This window comes from Cajanus cajan, chromosome 3 (assembly GCF_000230855.2).
Source record: "Cajanus cajan strain Asha chromosome 3, NIPB_CcT2T_4, whole genome shotgun sequence".
NCBI classification, from domain to species: domain Eukaryota; kingdom Viridiplantae; phylum Streptophyta; class Magnoliopsida; order Fabales; family Fabaceae; genus Cajanus; species Cajanus cajan.
The window spans coordinates 20,106,985-20,126,506 of record NC_138519.1 but is presented as its reverse complement, the minus strand read 5'-3'; the positions used below and the strand labels follow the sequence as shown (position 1 = coordinate 20,126,506).

At 31.7% G+C, this 19,522-nt stretch overlaps 1 pseudogene; it reads right to left on the bottom strand.

Annotated features, from left to right (window-relative positions):
* Positions 1 to 14,103: 14,103 nt before the first annotated feature.
* On the bottom strand, positions 14,104 to 19,389 carry LOC145956131 (uncharacterized; annotated as a pseudogene).
* Between the last annotated feature and the right edge of the window lie 133 nt (positions 19,390 to 19,522).

Sequence of the window (19,522 nt, the reverse complement as noted above, 5' to 3'; positions counted from 1 at the left end):
TTTTCCAAAGGCAAGTAAAGACGTAGACATTTCGTCCGGGTCTTCTCTTTGTCTCTTTGTGTGATGCTTCTACGTTGCTTCCCTTGGATAGGTGTATTTGCTCATGTCCTCACCCTTTAGAGCAGTTGCATACTCTATTGGGTAACAAGGCTGACAAACTGTACACCTGATCTTCAGTCTTCGAGTAGAAGCTCCATTGTTTCTCTTGTGATAGTGAGGTGAAAATTCGGATCTTCACTCTTGTTTTGACAATAGATACCTTCACGTTGTTTCCTTCGGGTAGACGGTGTTCCCTATATCCTTGCCCCATGGAGCAACTGAGCGTTGGATGGTATGCTCTATTAGGTGTCAAGGATGGTGAACCGAAACATCTAGGCTTCAAGATCCATGTGAGTGCCCTATGTCGCTTGCTATGTCCAAATCTTCTCCTTTACTTCAACAGTGTAGATGCCCCACACCATTTCCTTTGGGTAGATGGTGTTTACCCGTATCCTTGTCCCTAAGAGCAACCGAGTGTTGGTTTATATGCTCCGTCGAGTGATAAGAATGGTAAACCGAAACATCTAGGCTTCTGGTCTTGATGTAGATGCTTCCTACTGCTTCTGCTTGCCTCATGGTAGTGTGTTTCTTTATTTGTAGCTTGTTAAAGAGAGAGTATATTCTGAGCTCAGCCTCTCCAAGTTGGACTGATATTTAGGGCTTCAGCCGGCCCATTCTAAAGGTAGGTAACCCTCTTTGTTGTTGTAGTATTTTCGTAGCCTCTGCAGGCCGTAGTATTTTCGTAGCCACTACAGGTCGTAGTATTTTTGTAGCCTCTACAGGCCGTAGTATTTTCGTAGCCTCTCCAGGCCGTAGTATTTTTGTAGCCTCTGCAGGCCGTAGTATTTTCGTAGCCTCTGCAGGCCGTAGTATTTTCGTAGCCTCTTCAGACTGTAGTATTTTCATAGCCTCTCCAGGCCGTATTTTCATAGCCTCTCCAGGCCGTAGTATTTTCATAGCCTCTCCAGGCTGTAGTATTTTCATAGCCTCTCCAGGCCGTCTGCTGATGCTGATGATGTGATTGCCCCTTGACGAGGATTGTTGGTAAGTGGCGCCTTTGTGTTGGTGGGCAAAGGAGTAGATGGTTGATAGAGATTCTGGTGTTGCCCCTGCCATGTGAGTATTGTGATGCCTCTCCAGGTATTGTTTGTGGTAGGTTTTTTTTCTTAATTTCATTTTTATTTAGCTTCGGCTCTTTCATCTTTGAAGCTTGCCTTTTTCTGCTATCATTTTTTTGAATGCTTTGGCTTTTTTGACATTTTCAAAGCTTGCCTTTTTCTCATGTTGCTTTTGTGTAGTTATTGTCATCATTGGTGGAAGAATCTATTCCCATGATGTTATTTGCTGAATCTTTATTGGTGAGTATTATTTTGGAAGCCACTCCTAGCTTTGGTTAGGAAGTCATTCCTGGTCTTGGCATTTTTGGATGATCCTTCATTTAGTTGAGGAGTAAGGCGCGATGGGCTCTTTATGCTTACAGACTTGCTTGTTTGGTCGATTCTATTCTATTCCACTATTGATATGTCTTCGCTTAGTGGGCACATAGAATCACTTGGGGTTGCCGTTTGCCACTGCTTGGCTCATGGTTGGCTATTTAGCTTGTGCTTCGTCCTGATGACTCCTTCTGACCCATAGCAAGCAGAATGTATGGATGCATGGATGCAATGAAAATGCAAGACAGGAGTGATTATTTTATTTATTCTTTTTTTTGTGTAATGCCCTTCCATATGCCCCTAGCTCATATGCATGCGATGCATTTTATGCTCATGTGTTTGTTCCTAAACATGCAATTCAATTTTTTTTTGGAAATTAACCTATGCGCGTTAAGGTTAAAGTTGACGATTTCATTTTATCCATGCCGTTTGTAATTATCGCCGGGATATGTTCTTTTGAACTCAAGGTTTCAATGGCTCCTTGATTATCTAGTCGATGTATAGTCAAGCGTCTCCCAGCTCTGTTTGGGGACATCTCGATCTTTCCTCTGTGAGTATTCACTGTGCATTCTCCATGTATCTTTTTGGTACCATTTTAACACCATAAGGGTCAAGAGAAATGAAGAAAAGGGATGTTTGTATTTTTTCAAGAGGTTGTTAGAAAGGATTTTTTTTTCTTTTTTTTTTTAAAGGGGTTTTTAGAAGAATGGCTGGCCAAGGTGGGCTTTAGTGTTTATGCCTATTAAACAAAATATATTTGCTACAAAGAAGCTATCATTGTGTTTAACCTATTTGGAAAGTGAAGTGATGACTCGGGGTCGTACTCTGATTGGATGATTCCTTTGAGTCGCCTTTCGATTTTCAACTCAGGTTGCTACTTTAACGTCCTAACTTTTGCCTAGGTCACTTGGGATATGTTTCCTAGCAGACATTTTTCTTTTGATTCTTTTTTTTTTGCCTAGGTTACCCATTTTTACTTGTGGGTTGCCTAGCAAATCTTGCCCTAACTTTTGCGCAGCCCCCCTTAGTGGGTTTCCTGCCGGGCCTTTATTTTTGCAGCACTCGTGAGGTATGGGATGTTTTATTTTGTCAAACTCTAGTCATGTTTGGATTCATGTGATTAATTTGTTATCCTTTCCATGCTATTATCAAGTAACATTTTTGTTGCAAATACATCTTGTTTATTAAGGGTTAATGGATGAGGCCTAGAGTGAATATTTAAAAAGAGAAGAGAAATGAAAGAATTTTATGGCATTTAAAACGGTACTTCCAATTTACATGTGCCCCTTTAGCAAAGCTCGGAGGCCCGGGCATGCCCCGAGTTCGTGATTCGTACACAGAGAGATTAACCGAGGTTGCCCCCTAGAGAGGTATGGTTGATGATTGGTTGAACTACGTTAGGAACACATTCCCACTTGCTGGAATATGGATGTTTTGACTTTGGAGTGAAACCTTTATGAATCCTTGCTTCCTAAAGGGAATACTCAAGCTGTCTTTCGGTTTTCAACTCGAGCAGGCGTTGCTTTTTTTATTTATATTTTTATGTATCCCTAATTTTTGCATAGGATGTATCTTATCGAGATTTTGATTCTTTTTTCTTTGCCCTAATTTTTTCCTAGGACGCCCTTTATGGGTTTTCATCCTAGCGAGTTTTTGTCATGCAATGCCTTTATTCTTGAATTGGGTTTTGTTATAATTCCCTAGAAGCAAGGCTTCATTCATTCTTGATCATTCCTCTTATCCCAACAGTTGTCATTTCTGCATGGGAAACTCTCGGTGCTTGAATCATCAATGTGGGCGTGTTATGCCCCCCAGTCTTCTTGCACAATTACTGGTTTTTAAGTGCTTCCAATTTGATGTATCAAGTTTGCACTTGATTACCAGTGATTTCATTATTTGATTAACACGCACAGGTTAAGTTTCCCTTTTTATTCTTATTTATTATTTACAAGGAAGACATTATCTATATGAAGTGAAAAATAGGATGCAAAGGTGATTGAGAAATTTAACAAATATCATTCTCATTGATTTGTTTGTTTAGAGAACATTCTTTGTACAAATCTTTCGGTGCACTTTGACGATGTTGTAACAGGCTACATAAGCTAATGTTTGCCCCTATAGACATGCTTGCTCGTTCGTTGATTTGCAATTAGTTCTTGTTTCTTCTCAGATTCTCTTCTTGTTATTCCCATCAGACGTAACCGTCAATAGGATCTTCGGGTTCACCACTATTTTGGTGATTGACAAAATTTTCATCTTTATTAACGAGGTTGATGAGTCAGAGAAGAAAGAGGCAGTTTGGAGTGATTTGATAACGAATTGGAGGTGTAAGGGAGCTTGTCATCAAAAACTTTTTTTTCTAAACTCCCTAGGTTCATGATCTCTCGTCCATCAGCGGAGTTTTCTTTAGCTTCCCAAACTATGTTCTTTTGAAGCAAATTTTTTTTTTTTGCTTCAATTTCCTTTTTTGCATGCCTCCTTTTCGAAATTTCAAATAATTTCCTATTTGAATTGAGGAATGACATCTTTCTAGATTGGAAGAAGTTTGAGAAGATGTAGACTTTGCCTTCTGTTGAAAGGATGATGAGAGTCCAAAGTCTAGCTGGTCTCCTTAGTATAAGGGCACATGATTTTTGTACTTTAGAATGTTCTCCTTTCTCAAAATTCTTTGCATACTATGTACCTTCCATTTTCTAATGTATGCTAAACTAAAAGATGCATGATATTTTTTCTACCTAAATTTTATCATTTTTTTTACTAAAGGGGAATGATGCATGAGTTTTGCTATATGTTTTTGTTTTTCTTTTTTTGAAATAAACTATCCTATATGATGCTTTGAGGTTTGGGTATATAGAAGGGAGTTAAAAAATTTTATCATTTTTTTTATTAATATCTATTTGTTTGTAATTTTTATCTATTTGAAATAAATAAACACAAACAAATGCAACACACATATGCTCAAACAAATGTACACCTGCGAACAGTCACATTTAAATCCTTGGTCTGTGGTCCCTGCAAGAAAAGTGCATTGTATAGGAAAGTTCTAATCTCACTGGTCTTAAGGCTCCCAAGGTGCCCCCATTATAGGGACCCAGTATCTCTATCGCCGTCACCTGGCAAACTCTAAGGTCTGTCGCAGTATTTCGGGCTAGAGTAACCGGTTATCACCTTGAGTGTGATTTCCGACAAGGCTCGCAGGCTCCAAGGCCAAACTTGGGCCGGTCGTACGTCAACCACTCCCTATGTTTATTACCCTCATGCCCCCGGGTGTAGGGGGAACTATTGTGTGCAAAGGATTGTGTACAGTTTTTATTCAAACAGGTGCAGAATTTAAACAAACAAACAGATATTAAAGTCAAACAAATAAAATAAATAAAGTAAAGGGGAAAATATTTAAATTATTATTTTTATTTTATTAACTTCATCAATTAAATGGGTCTGACCCTCTTTAAACGTCCCTAGTGGAGTCGCCATCTGTCGCAACCCGAAAATTTCCGATCTCGCGACTAATGGTTTAGACATCCTTTTAAAAGTCTCATCAATTAAGGAATACCCGGACACCAGACTAATCCTTAATTAATGGTTTAAAAATGAGTTCATGGAGTCGCCACCAATGTTTTACTCAAAACATTGGAAAAAGAAAATGTTTTTTAAAAATCCAATAATGACCTTGATAACCAGAATTTGGTTCAGAAGTCAGTTACGTGTAGGGAAGGTATTAAACACCCATACAACGCCCTTAATTGGTACCCTATGGTGAAGTTAGCATTATAAATGATAATAATATAAATATTAAATCCCCTTTTATTAATAATTAATTACATGCTTGAAATTTAAATTATACAATTAACCCTAAAATGTCTATATGATTATTTTTATTATGACAATATTTATTATAGAGAAGAAATAAAAAAAGAGAAAGAGATTAACTGAAATACCTCTTGAATGAGCTCTAATGAATCTTCAAAACAAGAAGCTTTTAGGTGCTTTGTGGCAACCTTTCACACTACAATACCTCACAAAATCTCAAGAAATACAAAAGAGAGGGAGAGAGAAAAAGAGAGAAATTTCGAGCTCTAAGGAGTCTGGACGAAATTTTGGAGTCCGGAGAACTGTGCCCAAACTGTCTATTTATAGACTTCTGAAAGGGTCTAGAACGTCTCGTTCCAAAATCGGAACGACCCGTTCTAGATCTAGCCGTTACGTGTTAATTTACTATATTGGAACGGCCCGTTCTGAAATCGAAACGGCCCGTTCCAGAGGTGCGTTTAACACATAATTGCCATTCTGGAACGGCCCGTTCCAAATTAAGAATTCAAGCCTTTTTTGTTACTTGGAACAGCCCGTTCCAATTTGGGGACGGTCCGTTCCAAATATAGGTTTTAGCCTTTTTTAAAGAGCCTGGAACGACTTGTTCCAATTTTGGAACGACCCGTTCCAACTTTGGAACGGCCCGTTCCGATTTTGAAACGGCCCGTTCCAATTTAGAGTTTTAGGCCCTTTTTGTAAATTGGAACGACCCGTCCCAATTTTTGAACAGCCCGTTCTGGGGTACTAAAACCAACTTATTTGGGCTTTTAGCCTTCTGATGTCATGTCCTGTTATTTCCATGATTGGGAGCTCCTTTCCTTGATAATAGGCGTCCATTTCTTTGTTTGTATGCCCCCTGGACGAAATTGGGTGTCTACAACGCAAATCCAGTTTAGAGAAGTATGTGGCCCCATGTAACTCGTCTAGTAACTCATCAACTGTGGGCATGGGAAAGCAATCTTTCACTGTAACTGCATTTAGTGCGCAATAGTCTGTACAGAATCGCCATGAACCATCTTTTTTTTAACCAATATAACCAGAGAAGAGAAAGGGCTAGTACTATGTTGTATCAATCCTTCTTGAAGAAGCTCTTGCACAATCTTTTCAATTTCAGCTTTGTAGCTAAAGGGATAACGATTCGGACGAACCTTAACTGGCGTTGTGTCTGGGAGCAACGAAATTGAATGATCATGAGGGCGTACTAGAGGTAAGCCGTGTGGTATAGAAAACACTGAATGGAATTGACGTAAAATGATCATGATATCTGGATGAGGTAGGGGCTCCAAAGTGAGAAATGGATCCACCCTAGATGCCACAGGTTGGTGATAAAGTGTAAAAACCTCCGAAATAGCATGTGTATGGTGTAAATGACGTAAGTGATGATATTGAGCCTGCGAAGCTGAGGCAATAGGACGAGACTCACCCCGAAGAATGACAAAAGTAGAGTCGTCATAAAACTTAATAGTAAGATTACCATAATCTACCACATGTGGCCCAAGCGTGGCCAGCCATGATGCTCTTAAAATCACCTCTGCACCAGCAATAAGAAGCAAGAAAGCGAAGAGGTTGATAGTGTGATCCTGAATTTGAAGAGGTATTTGATGTGTCTTCCCTCACAAGTTAAAAATTGACCATTACCTACCAGGACCTTAAAATTTGGTGCAGGTTCCATTGGTAGTCCCAAGAACTTGGCAAGGCGAGGTTGAATAAAATTATCCGATGACCCACTATCGAAAAGAACCTGAACATTATGCCCCATAATAGATCCTTGAAATTGTAGCGTGTCTAGCCCTGATGAACCATGGAACGCATAATGAGAGAGATGATGCAACTCTCCAATAGTCTCGTCAGAAACAGGAACCTCATAATTAGTGTCTCCAAGACTAGACGACTCTGGGTGAGGGTCGTCATCATATTGTAAGAGTAGGAGTTGACGGTTTGGTCAACGATGAGAAGGCGTGAATTTCTCATCGCATGTGTAACAGAGTCCACGCTCACGAAGGAGCTGCATCTACGCTGGTGACATGCGTTTGACCTCAGCCTTAGGATGTGGATTATTTAATTTCGAAGTTGAGGGTGTTGGTAACAATCCCAGAAGGGATGTCTTTGGTTGGTGTTGGGCCGAAGTTTGAAAACGGTTCCTGGAATTGTTTTGCACAGGAGAAAACTTTGCCTCATATAACTTTGCAAGGGCCACTGCCCTGACTAAAGACAATGGTGCTTGGACAATCACCTCACGCTTAATGTCCGGTTTAAGCCCTCCAATGAAACAGTCTAAAAGAGCTGCCTCTGAAAGGTCTTCCACGCGATGAGCAAGAATAGAAAATTGATGATAATATTGGTGAACCGATTCAGTTTGAACTAATTTTAGTATAACTGCCCGGGGTGAATCAAAAGGAGATGGTCCAAAGTGAGTTTCGACGGCCTATGTGAGAGCTTTCCAATCTGGAATAAGATTAGAACGTTGAAGCATCTGAAACCATGGTCCAGCGTCTCCCTTCATATGAATGGCCACAATCAATAAACGTGTAACGACCCGCCATGGTCTCTACACTTAGTGGAATCGCACTACTACTAGTGAACTAAGAGAAATATTAACATTGGACAACTCATATATACATACATATATATATATATAAGAATAAAATAACTAAGTTCTATGTACCAAAAATATAACATCATATATGTACAATTATCCAAAATAACATCACCCTAGTGTCGGTCAAGCACAACCAACAACTACCTAAGAAGGTAGCTCTAACACTAGGACAAAACTTCTCAACACGCAGCGGTCACCTTAACTCCAAGCTAGCCCTGACTTGCTTCCATACCAAGTATGATCATCGCAGTTCCACCACATGGAAACAGAAGGGTAATCTAGAGTTCAAAAATCAATCATACAAGTACAGAATAATAATCTATACTGCACAATCATTCAACTGTCAATCATGTTCATAGAGTCACACCATACACTCTATCCAATACTACTCATGCATAAAATACAATCCACCAATCATGAAGCCAAACACCACACTCCATCATATTAACAATCATGCAATAAATGCATCTCATGACAGATATCAATGCATATCAATCATCTAATGCGTCGTCACGCATACACCTAGGAGATCTCCCTAACAACAGAGCAATATAAGTGACATCCTATCCTACTGAAACCACCCTAACCGTTTTCAGGCCCAATACGCCCGCTCGGTCACAGCTAAACAGAATATAATCATCACTCAGGTTTACTCGGATGATGTCACTTACACAATTGGAAGTCCAGATCCACCGTCAGGTATAACACAGTTGGGTACAGGCTTACCACGACCTTGTCATGCATTACCAAGTCAATTGTGGAGTTCGCCCGTCGACTATCCGCAAGGATCCACGCACCTTCCCGAGTACTTGGTTAAAGGAATAACCCTCGACCTCATACCCCGTTCCAACACTAGCTAAGGACTTAGAGGAGAGTCACCCAATCTAGTGGCCTACTTGAGCACCACTCTCCCAAATCTAGTGGCCTACCTGAGCACCACTCTCATATATCAGTGGCCTATCCAAGCACCACTCTCAAGAGACTCTATGTGAGCTCTTCCAGTTCAAAAATATTTTTCCTCTCCTCAAGTCCTAGGCTAGACTCATGCCATAAGGCATCATATGCAATTATGCATGATACATCATAAATGGTCTACCCACCATCATGATCAACAATCATACACATGCCATAAGGCATCGCATGCAATAATGCATCATACATCATACATGGTCTACCCACCATCATGATCAACAATCATCCACATGCCATAAGGCATCACATGCAATAATACATCATACATCATTCATATATATCATTACCAAGCATACATATGAATCACACCTCAACATACATCATATATCATACACACATGATCTGAAACTTCAACTTTAAACATGTCGAAGCATCAATTTCAATCAATTATTAATGAACATATTCACGCCTGGCGCAGTAAGCTCGCGCCTGGCGCAGTCAGCTCGCGCCTGACCTAACACCAACACGAGAGCTCTAAGCTCTTCCACCCACGACACATTCAACTAGCGCCTATCGTCACATCAAAAAGCCACAAGAAACCAAAAAAATACAATGCATGGACTTCATTCAAATAAAAATAAACTTAGATCTCACATGCATCCAACATATGCATCAAAATCATCAAAACCCTCATTTTTCTCAAAACCCCGAAAATGGGATTTTCTTCAATCCATCTATGGATTCTCAACATTCATGCATCAATTGAGTTTCTAAACTCACATTCAACCTAAAAAATAAACATTCTAGCTTCTCTCACCTGAAGATTGACTCAAAATAGCCAATAACTGAGAAGAAGTAGAATTCTCTTTCGAAGATCAACTCAGAACTTCATTCCTCCTAAAGCAAGCTTCCTAGCCTGAATTTCAAGATGAGACAGAAGACATTAGTGATCTAGAGGAGAAAAAGAATGATACAGAGAAATTTGGGAGAGAAAGAAGCTCACAGACCCATAGTCCTTCTCCCTAAAATTTCTCTCTAAAAACTTTACTTTCTCTTCAACCACACAACCCCTATTTATAGAAGTTCAAGAGTGGTCAGAACGGCCTGTTTCGAATCTGGAATGACCCGTTCTGCACCCCTTCATCATGTGCAAAAATCACATGCAGAACGGCCCGTTCTCCATCTAGAGTGGCCCGTTCTCCATCCAAAATGGCCCGTTCTCAACTATGATATACAGGTCAATTTAGTAGTTTGGAACGACCCGTTCCAGTTTGGGAAGGGCCCGTTTTGGGCTACTAAATCACCCATATTGGGCTTTTGGGCCTTCTAAAATAACTTACTACGTTACAAAATGCTCCGGTTCCAGAGTTTGATATAGAGAAAAAAAAATTTCTGCACGAAATAACCAATTCAACGGTTCAGTACCATCATATTTAGGAAAATTCAGTTTCATCGAACGAAGGGCAGAAGCAGTACCCGTACCATGCAATGGAGGATCGTGTCGAATAGCTCTTTCCAAATTACGAGAAATTGCATCCATCAAACGAGTGAGGGTTAGAGCTGTCAAAATAGGCTGTGGCCCGTGGGCCAACCCGGCCTACCTTGAAAACGGGCCGGGCTAGGCCAAAAAAAATAGAAGTTTTATAGTAGGTGGGTATATCTCAACCTGGCCCATTTTTACCCAGCCCACCCAGGCCAAAACCGTGGTGGGCCGGGCAGCCCACTAGCCCACCAATGTTTTTTTAATAGAAATTTAAGTATGATTTGTAGTTAATTTTGTATGATAGAATATTGAAAATTTTTATTTTTAACTTTTATCATGATTTGCATTTAATTTTGCATGATGAGTTATGACTTATGACTATTAATGATGCTAATTTTATGACTATTATGTTAATTTATAATTAATTTTAAATTTTAAATTTTGTTGATAATTTTTTGTGGGCTGGTGGGCTGGCCCGTATAACCCACCAACCCATGGTGGGCCGGGCCAGGCCAAATTTTTTTTGAGAAAATTAAAAGTGGGCGGGTTGGATTAGCCCGTTTTTAAAGTGGGTCAAGGTGGGCCAGCCCACGTGGGTCGGGCTGGCCCGTTTTGACAGCTCTAGTGAGGGTATCCATAGCTGACTCCAAACGATCCATACGGTGGGGATCATGCGATTTCATGAAAGTGTCAAGCTATTTTTCTAGTTGAGAAATTCGTTCTGTTCCTCGAGTTTCTTGGGATGGCACAACATCCTGAAGTTTGCGAAGATCTGCAGCCAGCTCCTTTAAACGGGTATTCTCAGCCATTGAGTCTCTTAATGAAAGCACCAAATGATATGATTCTTCCTCTGAATATTAATATGCTCGATTATATGGATAAAAAGTGTACTGTCAAGTAGCAGGAAAACAGAATGGAAAGAAGATTCTCCAAGCTCATGACATGAGATTGGCCCAAATAGAGAGAGAAAAAAGCAAATGAAGATTTTCAGAAAAACCACCACACCCCTCCCTAAATGTCCATCCTCAATTTATATGCTATTATTCCCCTCAACATTCATTTGCAATTTCCACGTTTTGCGCTTTTCATGTGTGATGCACCTCAGTTTGTCAAATTCTGTTATTGCATCCATATCATCATATGCTGCGTGTCCCTTCTCAATATCATATTCTGTTGTGCTTTTTGATCCCGTATCATTTCCATGGGTATTGAGGGTTGCAAGTCTTGGTGCCCATAACTACAAATAAATATAAACTTCCATGGTCATGCATTTTAGTTCCTGACACCATTGATTTTTGTTGTTGTAATGGGTTTTAAGTTGATAAATGTCATTGCAACTTCACAAATTTTTACTATTCCTCAATTATTTTCATTTAGTAAACATTTTAAATTAAAAATTATTTTAAGTTTTAATATAAACAAATATATTTAATATTAACTAACTTATTAAATTTTATCAATTCTATTAAAAAAAATAAATTATATAAACATAAAATTATTTTCATTTTTATTTAACTTATAACAATATTATTTTTCATCTTCTAAGTTATAAAAATTTACATAAAAATATAAATTTTATAAACATAATAATATTATTTTTCATTTATATTTATCTTATTATAAATTATAACTTATTTTAAATATAACCTTTTCAAATTATAACTTATTTAAATTTTAACTTATTCAAATTTTAATTTATTCGAATTCTAACTTATTCAAGTTTTAAATTATTGAAATTATAACTTATTAAAATTATTATATTTACAAATTATTAAATTTATTAAAATTATAAATTATTAAAATATAACATATATCTTTATAATATATTTTTACACATTTTTAATATTTAATTTATATATATATATATATATATATATTAAAAACAAAATATGAAACGAAAAAAAAAGTAAAACCCTACACGGAATTTGGATTTTGGGGATCGAATTTCGACAGGGAAAATTCCAAAACAGTAAACGAGTCTATGATGAGAAATATATTGGGGTGTAATTTTATAAGTTTTTTTTTTTAAAAAATTCTATAACCGTAAAAATTTCTAAATGAAGATGGGTTTCAAAAATACTATGTAAATTTACCATTGCAAAACTTTGTACCATTATAGCTGATAAGTTAGAACATAAAGGTAGACTCCATCTGTTTTTTGTCATTGTATAGAATCTAATTGTGCATTCTTTTATATATTTTGAAATGGCAGTTACCTTTGTGAAGAATGGAAAGAGAGGCACATCAATGGATGTCATAAACCCCTTAATACCACATGGAATTGTCTTTGAAATAAGGGTTGCTGATGGATATGGAACACGCTGGACAGAAGATGGAAGTAAGGTGTGTGACTATTCAATGGCTGGGAATAAGGTTTCAACCTGGAGAAAAGTTATGTACTTTTAAATTTGCAGGTTTCATTGTTAACCAAACTTGGCAATAGATAACACTTGTCTATTTAAGATAAATTCTTAACCTACTTGTTTTCCATGTACTTTTATTTTCAGTTTATCGGATTTTTAGAGCCCTACATGCAAGATGGTCACTAAAGGGATGGAAGCATTAGTTCTGCTAGCTAGGGGTGTTCATGGATCGGTTTTTTCAAAAAATCGATCCAAACCGAACCGAACCGTTTTATAAAAGTGGATCGGTTAACCGATCCATTTTTTATAAAGTGGATCAGTTTGGTTTTTTTAAAATATGGATCGGTTTTTTTGAAATTGGATCGGTTCGGTGCGGTGCAGTTATCCACTTTTTTACTCATATATGGATCAATTTTTTTAGAAAACCAAACCGAACCGAACCGATCCACTTTGTAAAAATGGATCGGATACCTGAACCGGTTTTATAAAGTGGTTCGGTTTGGATTTTTTTTCAAAATGGATCGAATTTTTCAATATGGATCGGATCGGTTATGGATCGGTTCGGATCAATTTGGATTTTTTGCACACCCCTACTGCTAGCCAGAGAACAACTACAACTTTGTAATTAAAAGTCACAACTTTTCCTTTATCTTGTGTTGGAATCGTGTTTATTGGCACCAGACTTTAGCTAACAATCTAGTCTAATACCTAAGAGTAATCTACTCAAGTATACATGGTAACCTAGATGATGGAGTCGGTATAAATGTTAGTACTTGTTTGGATCTTGTTCTTTTCAAAAAGAAATTTCCACTTAGTCAAGTTAATTATTAAGAGTTGCTTTGTATTCGTAGTTTTATCTTTTTGTCTCTCCTAATCTCGTGCTCCTAAATCACACGGGTAAATTCTCCATTTTGTACACTATTTGATTTTTATGACTTATATATATATATACTTTAATTATAAGGTGATAAAATAATATTGTTTTTACTTATTCCCTTTATTAGTTACTAACAATTTATCATGTATTTCAAATGATATATTACTAGTGCAAAAAATACTTTTAAGAACATGATTTTAAAATCAGTTAACAGGAAAACAATTTTAAGAATGACGCGGTAATATTTTTGTAAATAATTAAACTAGTTTTAAAATCAGTTAAAATTTAACCGATTTTAAAATGTCTCTCTAATGATTCTTTTAAAATCGGGTTTGATACAAAATCGGTTACTTTTGGAACCGATTGTGTAAACCATATATAAAATCGGTTGTTAGTAACCGATTTAAAAAACCTTATACAAAACTAGCGGGGCCGAGGCACTTCGTGCCTCTATATGAATTTTATCGTAACTTTAAAATAATGCATCGATTGAATGAATTCATTCTTGACATATAATTGTATAAATAATTTTACACAATATAATATGATTAATTCAATCATTGTTCATTGATGAAGTGCATCATAATCAAGACATAATAGAAGGCCAATTCATATAAAAGAAAAATTTATATTCTACATAATTATGTTTGCAATGATGGAATAAAATAATATATATAATAATCAAATGCAATTTTTCCATCATAAATTTTTTTTAATAGGAAGATCAAATAATGAATTCGCTTCAGGACGATTTATAGCTTCCCTGCAAATTATGAAAGAAATTAACGAAATTAAATGTCAATAAATAATAAATATCATTTTAAATAATTAATAATTAAATAAATTGCATAATGTCATACCTTTCGAGAATAAATTTTAATTCTTTATAAAATACATCGTCCATAATTTCTTTAACTTTAAAAAACTGCATAAACAAATAATAGAGTGTTAAGTATCAATATGACAGATTTAATATTTGATGTAAATTTTTATGTGTTATGAAAAAAATTACCACAACCTCAAAAATGGAGATATCTTGTTTTGCATGAAAGTTGTTAATATGACAGATATTACTCGATCTTGCATTTTCAAGTGTCCTATTATTGTAAAAAATATGAGTTTAGAATTTATTTAAATTAGGTAATAATACAACTATATTTTTATATATATGAAATTATCACATATAAACTATTTTTAGAACCATATTATTATATTACCTTTCTAATTTTTGAGACAACAATTCTTTTTTCACCATTTTCCAAAGTTGTGTTTTATCTACTATTACTGTAGAACTCCACCCAATAGAATATACTTTTAAACGATGAACCTGTCACAAAGAAAATACAATTTAAATAGATAAGCAATAACAAAATATGAAGTCTAAGCATGAATTAAATTGAACTTTGTTGTCAATGAGAGAAATTGTTGAGAGTGAATCATTGTCCTTCCAAATATTCCATAATTTTTGAAAGTCATCCTCCTAGTAAATATAAGTAATATAATTAAAAATAGATGATAATAAAGTTTCATAAAAAAAAGTAAATAAATATGTTATCACTTACGTGTTTGTCAAAATACATATTCAATTTCTTTCTATTGATCTCTTCATATAACTGGAGGATCTCCTTGCATTTTAATTTGACTGTAGATAAAAAAATAAAAGAAACAAATTTTAGTTTTTGTATATCAGTATCAAGTATTAATCTAAATCCATCATAGTTATAAATTAAAAGGGGCAACACCTGATTTTGAGATAACAAAATTTCTTTAAAAACAATATTTTTCGTAAAGTTTCCATCTTCCCCTTCAAGTTTTCCTTCTTTAATAAGAATTTTCGTTGAAGCTTGAGAAACACCTCTTGACAAAGCAACATATAATTGACCATGACCAAAAACATGTCGCGGAAGATAAATTCCAACATTGGGTATTGTTTGTCCCTGTGACTTATTTATGGTAATTGCAAAACTTAGTTTTACAGGAATTGCTTCCTAATAAGTATAAAGGGAAGTCCTGCACTTTCTGTTGTCTTATGTTTAATCCGGGGAAAAAAATATCTCTTTCCAGCATTATGACCTGTTAGGATTTCAACATCCAACATATTCATAAAGAATCGACGGCATAATAACCTTGTTCCATTACATAAGTCAGCTTTAGGATCTATGTTTCGCAACAACATTAACGGTGCATCTTTTTTAACCTTCAGATTATGTGGTGGAAAACCACCTGGAGTAATAGAGTGCAAGTATTCTTGTTGATATAAGTTGTGTGTGTCCCTTTCAACCTCATCAAATGATAACAAATTTCGTTCTTCTCCTAGGAAATGGTTGATGATAATGTCATTAAGCTTTTGAACATCCTCATTTTTTGGTGTTAGTATGGCTCTTTCTACCATATAAGAAGCATCCCATGTATGAGATTCTAAATGTGGAAATGTGTCACGAATAAATTTTTGTATTGAATTTTCCCCTTCTCATGTTATTTCAATTTGATGGGGAACTTTGACCATATCATCCAATTTGGTAGGTTCATTACCGTCTCCAATGCGCATTAGATATTCTGCAAAATTAGGATCTTGTAATGATCGCATGTTTTGTCTCAAATGTAGAACCTTTAAGTTTTAAATTTTATTTTAAATTTTAAATTTTAAATTTTAAATTTTAAATTTTAAATTTTAAATTTTTAAATTTAAGTTTTAAATTTTAAATTTTAAATTGTAAATTGTAAATTTTAAATTTTATATTTTAGATTTTAAATTTTAAATCTGAAGTTTGAAATTTTAGATTTTAGATTTTAGATTTCAGATTTTAGATTTTAGATTTTAAATTTTAAATTTAAAAATTTAAACTTTAAATTTAAAAATTTAAACTTTAAATTTTAAATTTTAAATTATAGATTTTAAACTGCATATGACAATTATTGCATATGACAGTTATGGTTTGTAGTAAATTATAGATTTTAAATTTTAAATTTTAAATTATAGATTTTAAATAGCAGATTTTAAATTATAGATTTTAAATTTGAAATTTGAAAATTAAAAATTTAAACTTTAAATTTAAAATTTTATAAGTTTAAAGTTTACATTTTAAATTTTAAATTTTAAAATTCATATTTAAAGAATATCTATTTTCTGAATTCATTTTTTCCCTTTGAAATTATAAAAAATTCACATTTAAAATTACTGTCTTAATAGATTTATAAATTTAAATATATAACTATATTTTATTAAGAATCCAGATTTAATATATGATTAGTTTTAAATTTTAAATTTTAAATTTTAAAATTTTATTTTATATTTTAAATTTTATATTATAAAGTTTACATTTTAAATTTTAAATATTAAATCTTAAAATTGAAATTTTAGATTTTAGATTTTAGACTTTAGATTTTAAATTTTAAATTTTAAACTTTAAACTTTAAATTTATAATTTAAAATTTTAAACTGTAGATTTTACAATTTTAAGTTTTAAATTTTATTTTAAATTTTAAATTATAAATTATAAATTATAAATTTAAAATTTAAAATTTAAAATTTAAAATTTTAAAATTTAAATTTTCAATTTTAAAATTTAAAATTTAAATTTAAAATTTTAAATTTTAAATTTTAAATTTTAAATTTTAAATTTTAAATTTTAAATTTTAAATTTTAAATTTTAAATTTAAAATTTTAAATTTTAAATTTTAAATTTTAAATTTTAAATTGTAAATTGTAAATTTTAAATTTTATATTTTAGATTTTAAATTTTAAATTTGAAGTTTGAAATTTTAGATTTTAGATTTTAGATTTTAAATTTTAAATTTTAAAATTTAAACTTTAAATTTTAAATTTTAAATTATAGATTTTAAACTGCATATGACAGTTATTGCATATGACAGTTATGCTTTGTAGTAAATTATAGATTTTAAATTTTAAATTTTAAATTATAGATTTTAAATAGCAGATTTTAAATTATATTTTTTAAATTTTAAATTTAGAAAATTAAACTTTAAATTGTAAATTTTATAAGTTTAAAGTTTACATTTCAAATTTTAAATTTTAAAATTTATATTTAAAGAATCTCTATTTTCTGAATTCGTTTTTTCCCTTTGTAATTATAAAAAATTCACATTTAAAATTACTATCTTAATAGATTTATAAATATTTAGTTAAAAATATGTATAAAATAACTATATTTTATTAAGAATTCAAATTTAATATATGCCTAATTTTTAAAATTTAATTTTTTGTTTTTGAATTTTAAATGTTAAAATTTAAATTTTAAATTCTAAATTACAAATTTTAAATTTTAACTTTTAAAATTTAAAATTTAAATATTAAATTTTATATTTTAAATTTTAAATTTTAGACTTTAGATTTTAGATTTTATATTTTAAATTTTAAACTTTAAACTTTAAATTTATATTTTTAAATTTTACACTGTAGATTTTAAATTTTAAATTTTAAAATTTTGTTTTAAATTTTAAATTTTAAATTATAAAGTTTAAATTTTAAATTTTAAATTTTAAATTTTAAATTTTAAATTTTAAATCTTAAAATTGAAATTTTAGATTTTAGATTTTAGACTTTAGATTTTAAATTTTAAACTTTAAACTTTAAATTTATAATTTAAAAATTTAAACTGCATATTTTACAATTTTAAGTTTTAAATTTTATTTTAAATTATAAATTATAAATTATAAATGTTAAATTTTAAATTTTAAATTTTAAATTTTAAATTTTAAATCTGAAGTTTGAAATTTTAGATTTTAGATTTTAGATTTTAGATTTTAAATTTTAAATTTTAAACTTTAAACTTTAAATTTATAATTTAAAAATTTAAACTGCATATTTTACAATTTTAAGTTTTAAATTTTATTTTAAATTTTAAATTTTAAATTTTAAATTATAAATTATAAATTTTAAATTTTAAATTTTAAATTTTAAATTTTAAATCTGAAGTTTGAAATTTTAGATTTTAGATTTTAGATTTTAGATTTTAAACTTTAAACTTTAAATTTATAATTTAAAATTTTAAACTGTATATATTACAATTTTAAGTTTTAAATTTTATTTTAAATTTTAAATTTTAAATTTTAAATTTTAAATTTTAAATTTTAAATTTTAAATTTTAAATTTTAAATTTTAAATTTTAAATTTTAAATTTTAAATTTTAAATTTTAAATTTTAAATTTTAAATTTTAAATTTTAAATTTTAAATTTTAAATTTTAAATTTTAAATTTTAAATTTTAAATTTTAAATTTTAAATTTTAAATTTTAAATTTTAAATTTTAAATTTTAAATTTTAAATTTTAAATTTTAAATTTTAAATTTTAAATTTTAAATTTTAAATTTTAAATTTTAAATTTTAAATTTTAAATTTTAAATTTTAAATTTTAAATTTTAAATTTTAAATTTTAAATTTTAAATTTTAAATTGTAAATTGTAAATTTTAAATTTTAAATTTTATATTTTAAATTTTAAATCTGAAGTTTGAAATTTTAGATTTTAGATTTTAGATTTTAGATTTCAGATTTTACATTTTAGATTTTAAATTTTAAAATTAAAAATTTAAACTTTAAATTAAATTTTAAATTATAGATTTTAAACTGCATATGACAGTTATTGCATATGACAGTTATGGTTTGTAGTAAATTATAGATTTTAAATTTTAAATTTTAAATTATAGATTTTAAATAACAGATTTTAAATTATAGATTTTAAATTTGAAATTTGAAAATTAAAAATTTAAACTTTAAAAACGAGTCCTGGGTAGAATTGTAGAAACAAATTAACTGACCTTTTAAAATTTTATTTAATTTTTTGATATAATTAATTAAGGGTATTTATGAAAAATGACCTTCCATTTTTTAGTACACAATTCCACTCCCTGCTCATTGCTTCTTCTTTTCTATTCGGATTAACTTTCACCCTTCTTTGAAGGGTTCAGTTGACGTCTCAGAAAATTATATAAATTATATATTCAAAAGTCTAAATATGCCAAAACAAAATAATGTTTGAATTCTTGACA